Below are 8235 nucleotides of genomic sequence, written 5' to 3'. Positions count from 1 at the left end.
GGAGGGAGAGAGAGAGAGAGAGAGAGAGAGAGAGAGAGAGAGAGAGGGAGGGAGGGAGGGCATGTATTATGTGTGTCAGCTCATTTGTATTCAAAGCTGGCGTCCTCTCTCTCTCTCTCTCTCCCTCCCCTTCTTTCTCCCTCTGTCCATCTCTCTCCTTATCTCCCTCCATCCTTCTCTCCTCCTCCGTCCTCTCCTCCTCTTCATGAATGGACATAGAGGACATGAACCTGACCCAAACACTGGAGGAGAGAAGGAGGGATGCTGCAGACGAGGGGAAAAAGAAGGCTGCACGTGTGTGTGTGTGTGTGTGTGTGTTCTTGTACTTCCTACATAGTGAGGACCAGGACACGAATTTAACCAACAGAGTGAGGACATTTTTGCAAAGTGAGGACATTTGGCCGGTCCTCACTTCTTTAAAGGCTTTTTAGAGATTTCAGACTTTGTTTTAAGGGTTAAAGGTTACATGATAATGATAATTAACTGAAACTGTATTGTGTGGTTATAAAACTAACTCAATTTTACATTCATCCATTACAAAAAACTACAACTAATAAAAACTAAACTACAACTAAAGCATTTCAAAAAAATAAATACTAAACTAAAACTAGCAAACTCACTCTAAAGAATAATTAAAACTAACTGAATTTGAAAACAAAAAATCACAACGAAATTAAAACTAAAACTAATGAAAAATCCAAAACTATTATAACCTTGATAGGGAATTCACTGTTCCAATGAGGGTCCTCACAAAGACAGAAGTACAAGAATGTGTGTGTCTGTGTGTGTGTGTGTGTGTGTGTGTGTGTGTGTGTGTGTGGCTGCCTGCCTCCAGCTCAGCAGCTCACTATGTGTGTTAATGATACATGGCTATTGATCCAACACTCCTGAAGCACATGTAGCATCAGAGAGGTCGGCTGCTCCACGTGGTCCTGAGTCAGGATTAATCCTTACAGGTCTAAGCATTCACATCACTTAAAACAAACCAAAATCACACACAAAAATACAAAAAACACATACAAACACACTCAAAACACACAAAAAACACAATTAGAATACAAAACACAAAGAAATTACAAAAAAACTGATAAAAACACAAAGAAATTACAAAAACCCCCAAAAGACTGCATTACAAATGCTAAATGCACAAAGCTAAATTAGAAAAATCTCAACAAAAAAAGGTAAAATCATGTTAATACACTTCAAGGTGTTTAGACTGAGAAGCCGAGGGCCTGACTGCACCAGGGTCCATTTCCAAAAGTTGTGGCTAGTTCTTGGTAATTTATTTGGCACCACGTCGGTCAAGGTTCTAATCAAAGAGTAAAAACATTGATTAGTGAGAAAAAACACGTCACTAGAGTGAAACAGGACATACCCAACTTTAAATACCCAAACTATCTTCAATGGCGACCTCAACTTGTTTTATTCACTTGACCAAGACTCCAGTGTGTCATGGAAGATGATGACAGGCAGTTTCACATATGGGGATCAGCTGAGAATACTATTATTATAATACTATTCCAACTGGTTGTTTGCCGTGGTAGCAATTTTATAATTACAAGGTAACCACACACTAAAATATATCCTACTTTAGCGTCCGTTTAACTCTAAATGGGACCATAATTCACCATGTAAACATCATGCTGTCCAAAAGAACATTTGAAACTAGCGATTGAGACCATAAACTAAATTAGGAAAAAAGTTTTTACTGAGGTAATAAATCAAGTTAGAATAAGATCTTTTTCTCATAGACTTCTGTATAATCTGACTGGAGTCGCCCCCTGCTGGCCGTGAGAAAGAATGAAAGTTTGAGTTACTTCTGTATTGGCTGCTTTTTTAGACCCGGAGCCTCCGCCCACAAATTAATTCATCAATCAATTTGTTTGACAAAAAATCTTCTTTCTTCTACGAAGAGGCTTCCATGGCACCTGCTAACTCTAATCAAAGCCTTTATCACATGTATTTTGCCTTCATGTAACCTTAACTGGGGGTTTCCACCGGGAACAGAACAGCTCCGCCGCGGTTTTGCTCCGTCTTCTGCCCGGCGTCGATTTCCACCAGGCGCGTAACGGCAGCATCACGGCAGCGTAGCGAGCCAGCCGTATACAGCGAGATAACGAGAACACGCGATAATCCTGAACGTACGGGAGACCGCCAGATCCCGTGATAAACTGCATGTATGAAGTAAACAACAACAATGAGCAGCTTATTTTGCTGCTCCGACGTGGCAGATCTGTTGATCCGACCATCTGTCCTTATAAACAATATGTTATGTCATAAATTACTGTATGCTGTTCCACTTCAACAATCAGTCTCTTGTCGTCCGTGTCTCTGATTGATTGCTGATCTGGTGCCTCGGTCATAACATAATGTTGATGTGAAGTAGTTTTAGGCTGCATGAACTGCGTATTGTGTTTTATTTTGAAAGGGGGTGGAAGTATATTACATTGATTCTGAGTCCGATTTCCTGTCTGGTGCGATCTGCTAGGTCTCGCAGAGAAAATAGAAATGCTACGGATTGACGGCGCTGCAGAGGAGAGCCGCGGCTGGGACGTTCCCGTGGAAACGGTCTCATTGATTAGCGTGGCAGCGATCAGCCGTTCTGCGGCTGTTACGCGGCCGGTGGAAATCAGGCTTGAGTCACTGGATGAGTTACAAAAATGAAAAAAGACATGGGACATCAAAGAAAAATGTGCCTAATTTACAAAACAAAGTCATACCGGACCACTTAGTTTTTATCAAAGCAAGAAGCTTCGATTAAAATAAAAAATTGTGTTTGATTGACCTCATCATGCTGCTTTTACACACAGTCAGAGGACATGTTGCCTGGTGGAGGTCCTGAATGAATGAAGGTTGACCTCAGGCTGCTGGTGGCTTCTGCCTCGCCCACTCTTCATTAATATAGCATTACCTCAGAGACATTAATAGCCTTTTTTATGTGCACACAGCTTCTGATCTATATTTTATGAACAATAATACATCAACAAAGAGACAAAGGTTCAATCCTAACCAAGTCTGGAAGGAACCAAATCAAATCTTTACACAGTTTTTTGGTTCCTGTCCCTAAATAATCTCTCATTGAAATTCATTTGTCATTCCATCCAAATCACCTCCTCCCGAGGTCCGACTCCCCTCCTCCAGTGCTGAGTGAGCTCTCCTTCCTCCTGGGGCTCTCCGTGGGATTGTCAATGCGCTAGATGAGATATGGCCCAAGCATCGTGGAAATGAGAAATCTGCCTGTTATGGGGCCGTTATGGTTTACAGCACAGTGATGTCTGTCCCATGGGTCTACTCTCCTCCCGGCCATATACTCGTCCATCCCCCTCTCGGGCTGCTTCGCCATCCTTCAGTCTACGATGGAAACCCCCCAAACTCTGCCCTTCACTGGCGGACAGAAGACTGAGAGAGACAGATACAGGACGTATATATTTATATATATTTATATATATAGGATATATAGTAGGGCAAAAGAAAGAGAAGAAGAGGGCAAAAGGACAGAGGTTGGATCAAAGAGACATCTTGCAGAGCTGTGTTTGTTGTTACCATGGAAACCTTGCCTTTGCATACAGAAGCATGCAAAGAAAACGCATTTAGTCAATGGGATGGAAGTTATTCCTGCTGTATGCATTAACACATTAACTCAATCATGCACAACCATACAGTAAGTCCAGTAAGGCTTGTACTGTATATGAGCACTGCATGCATGCTAGAATACATCCACAGGACCGCTGGTACGCTTCCTTAACCTTTAGTGCATACTGCTTTAAATAATTCAGATGATCAATTCAGAGGCAGTTTAACATCAGATGAGCATTCATGCAAGAAGTGTGGCCAATCTACTCAGAATAAAACTCTTGAAAGCTTTGTAAAGGTACAGGATGTTCCAACTGAGTTATTTTACACAACTACAGTTAAATTTAAATATTTTAATCTTAAAATATTGTTTAATCATCATTTTAGCTGTGTATTTCAACCATTTATACACTGGCAACCGTGACTTTGCAATAAAAAGTATAATTGTATAGAATTCTATGAGAAAATGACCCTACATTGGACTTGATTTAAAACCTCAATTTAATCTTTTATGGTCTAAGTTTCAAGTAATTTTCAGTACAGCATGATGTTGGTTGTGTAGATAATGGTCCTATTTAAAGTACAATAGATGGTAAAGGAATCTGTTTTAAGGCGTGGCTACCTTGTGTTTGACAAGACGCTACCAGTGCACTGTATACATTTCCAAGTTTTCCTCTTTTACTCTTTCACGGTGTGTTTTCAGTTCATTTAAAATTAATTGTAGCATTTTGGTTGCCTGAAAGACTTTCTTAGAAGACAACTGTTAATTTTGCACTTTGCTAAACAAGCTAGCAAGCTAGCATCAACTGGTAACTGAGCTCCATCTTCTATGGTTGCTTCTGGCTCCAGGAAAAAAAACGGGAGCCTGTCTATGTTCCCCGGGTCCTATGTTCCCCTCTTTGTATGAGACTGGGGAACATAGGACCCTTTTTCCCTGCTTTTCCCAAAAAGGGTCCTATGTTCCCCGGGTTAACCCTAACCCTTTAGCCTAATAACACATGGTTGTTGGTCGCTTCACGTTTCTTTCTAATGAAGGTAGTTGGGTTCTTGGTCTGCCGTACAGCACTCATATCTGAAACAGATCTAATTAAACAAATTAAATGAAACGTTATTAGAGGTGAATGTATAATAAGATTTTGTTTTAAACTCTCCACAAGGGTGCACAATACAATGGAGAACCGGTAGGATAATAAAAGGAAAAAGCTAAGCCTCGATGCTAGACAATATGATTAGGGGTGGGAATATACCAACATGAGTCATCCTAGATATAAAAAGGCAAAATAATGAACTGCAAAGTAAGCAGAAAGTAGCTGCTGTGCAAATTTTAGTTTTAGCTGCTTGAGCTAAGGTGGCCATGAGACGGTAGGCCTGCTGGCCATGCTGAGAGTCTACCGGAAAGACTGACGGATTGTGGGGAACATAGGACCCATTTTCAGAAAAATGGTCCTATGTTCCCTGGTATGTGTTGCTACAGAGGAACATAGGACCCTTTTTGGGAAAAACGGGGAACATAGGACCCGGGAAACATAGGGGAACCCCGAAAAAACCAGGTGACGACAAACAAAATGCTCCAGACAAAGACCGGCTTGTGGCGTTCCTGTTTACAGTCTCTATGCTAAGCTAAGCTGAGCTAACCAGCTGCTGTAGCCTCATATTTACTATACAGATATGAACATGGAATTAATTTTACTTATCTAACTCAAACTAATCCTTTAAGTAAGGACAAGGAAACCCTCCTCTAAACGCCACACACAGCAGCTCTGACATGAACCCTCTGCAGGAGACAAAACAGGTCACATGACCACTCGACCTTATTGTTCATTTCAAGCCCATCACTGAAACACACCTTACAAAGATACACACACATTACCCTTATTACCACCACACACAGAATTCCTGCACAGCTTTCCAAACACAACCCCCCAGGCACACACACACACACACACACACACACACACACACACACACACACACACGCCCCTGTATCATTATCCCGAGAGCTCCAGCTGTGGTCTAAAGGGGCAATTCATTAATCAGCTTGACAACAAAGGAGCACATTCCTACACGAGGCTTTCTCTTTGTCTGTACCCCCCACTTGATCCTGTGTTAATGCTGCCAGTTAAACACTCAACAAAGACTTTAATTTAGATTATTCTCAAACCAGATCATCCTCATTACATTATGTCTATCTGTGTTAAGTATTGTTGTGTATACAGCACTTTCACAGTGGTTGCACATGTGTCCAAATTTAATCTTATATAGAATTTGTTTTATTTTGTGTTCTGGACTTCTTATTTCCTGTTTTATTTTGAAATAGTAACTCTCCTCTTGTTTCAGGTCACTTGCCCTTCCCCGTGTGTCATCTGTCTGATTGTCTCCCCTAATTACTGATTGTGTTCACCTGGTGCTCCCTTCCCTCCATGTGTTCCAATAGTCTGTGTTCACCTGGTGCTCCCTTCCCTCCATGTGTTCCAATAGTCTGTGTTCACCTGGTGCTCCCTTCCCTCCATGTGTTCAATAGTCTGTGTTCACCTGGTGCTCCCTTCCCTCCATGTGTTCAATAGTCTGTTCACCTGGTGCTCCCTTCCCTCCATGTGTTCAATAGTCTGTTCACCTGGTGCTCCCTTCCCTCCATGTGTGACAATAGTTCACCTGGTGCTCCTTCCCTCCATGTGTTCCAATAGTCTGTGTTCACCTGGTGCTCCCTTCCCTCCATGTGTTCCAATAGTTCTCCTGGTGCTCCCTTCCCTCCATGTGTTCCAATAGTCTGTGTTCACCTGGTGCTCCCTTCCCTCCATGTGTTCCAATAGTTCTCCTGGTGCTCCCTTCCCTCCATGTGTTCAATAGTCTGTGTTCACCTGGTGCTCCCTTCCCTCCATGTGTTCCAATAGTCTGTGTTCACCTGGTGCTCCCTTCCCTCCATGTGTTCTAATGATCTGTGTTCACCTGGTGCTCCCTTCCCTCCATGTGTTCCAATAGTTCACCTGGTGCTCCCTTCCCTCCATGTGTTCCAATAGTTCACCTGGTGCTCCCTTCCCTCCATGTGTTCCAATAGTTCACCTGGTGCTCCCTTCCCTCCATGTGTTCCAATAGTTCACCTGGTGCTCCCTTCCCTCCATGTGTTCCAATAGTCTGTGTTCACCTGGTGCTCCCTTCCCTCCATGTGTTCAATAGTCTGTTCACCTGGTGCTCCCTTCCCTCCATGTGTTCCAATAGTTCACCTGGTGCTCCCTTCCCTCCATGTGTTCCAATAGTTCACCTGGTGCTCCCTTCCCTCCATGTGTTCCAATAGTTCACCTGGTGCTCCCTTCCCTCCATGTGTTCCAATAGTTCACCTGGTGCTCCCTTCCCTCCATGTGTTCCAATAGTCTGTGTTCACCTGGTGCTCCCTTCCCTCCATGTGTTCCAATAGTTCACCTGGTGCTCCCTTCCCTCCATGTGTTCAATAGTCTGTTCACCTGGTGCTCCCTTCCCTCCATGTGTTCCAATAGTCTGTTCACCTGGTGCTCCCTTCCCTCCATGTGTTCCAATAGTCTGTTCACCTGGTGCTCCCTTCCCTCCATGTGTTCCAATAGTCTGTTCACCTGGTGCTCCCTTCCCTCCATGTGTTCCAATAGTCTGTGTTTCCTTGTCTTGGTCCAGTGTGTTTGATCCGTCACCATAGTTACCAGTTATCTCCTTCTTTCCACAGTTTGTCGTGTTTTCGCCCTTTTGGATTCCTCGCAAGAGTGATTTTTCTTTGTAATTATTAGTTTAGCACAGTTCTTAGTTTCGTAGCTTTTTGGGTCAGCCGTTTTGTTATTTTGTGTTCTTTATTATTTTTCCCCTTTAATCCTGATCCAGTTTTTCATAGTGGTTTTTTAGAATCTTTTATTTTTTTTTTCTTTTTTTTGTTCCTCCCTTTTTGAGCGCCTTTTGTTTGTAGGAGTTTTTATTTTATTGGTCTTCCCTTGAGAGTTTTCCCCATATCTTAGGATTATCTATTTATTTTTATTAGTGTAGATAGCTTTAAGTGTTTTCCTCCTTTGGAGTGACTTTTCTTTGTTAGATTTCTACTCAGTCAGGGGTTTCATAGCCCTTTTCTTTCACTCTGTGAGGTTTTCCTTGCTGTTTTTTTGAATAAAGAGATTTTAAGCTCCTGACTTGAGCCTGGCCTGACAGAACTGGACTGTTTAAGAATGCATAAGCAGCTATCAAGCAGTATCACTCACATGATATCTGACTTTTTATTTGCCTACACATTTATTACCTTGAGTGGCGTCCTCAAGAGTCTTATTTAGTTCAAGCCAACGTGTTCTCTTCAGGAGTTGGTTTCATAACATGTCTCAGGTCTCTGTTTCATCATGGAGCTGCTCTGTTTCATGCTCGTCACAAGGAATGTCTTGCTGTCTGGACAAATGCCATTACTGACACACCATAAACATAACAGCATGTGGGTATCAAGGGGGGCTACAGCAGGTGTTCCCCTCTTTCATTGTAATGGTAAAATAAATTCCATCTCATGTGATTTGATTTCCTGAGCTGCAGTTGGCTATTATCACTCCACCCCTCCACTCAGGATCCAGTGGATTGGTCCCATGGTCATGTAGGCTTGCTACTATAAAGCCCTCCGGCTCTGGGGGGAAATGATGCATGTTATTGTGAACACACCAGATGGGGTCC

Source organism: Centropristis striata, chromosome 13 (assembly GCF_030273125.1).
Source record: "Centropristis striata isolate RG_2023a ecotype Rhode Island chromosome 13, C.striata_1.0, whole genome shotgun sequence".
Lineage (NCBI taxonomy): Eukaryota > Metazoa > Chordata > Actinopteri > Perciformes > Serranidae > Centropristis > Centropristis striata.
The sequence above is the reverse complement of the archived record's forward strand: the minus strand, read 5'-3'. Positions refer to the sequence as shown.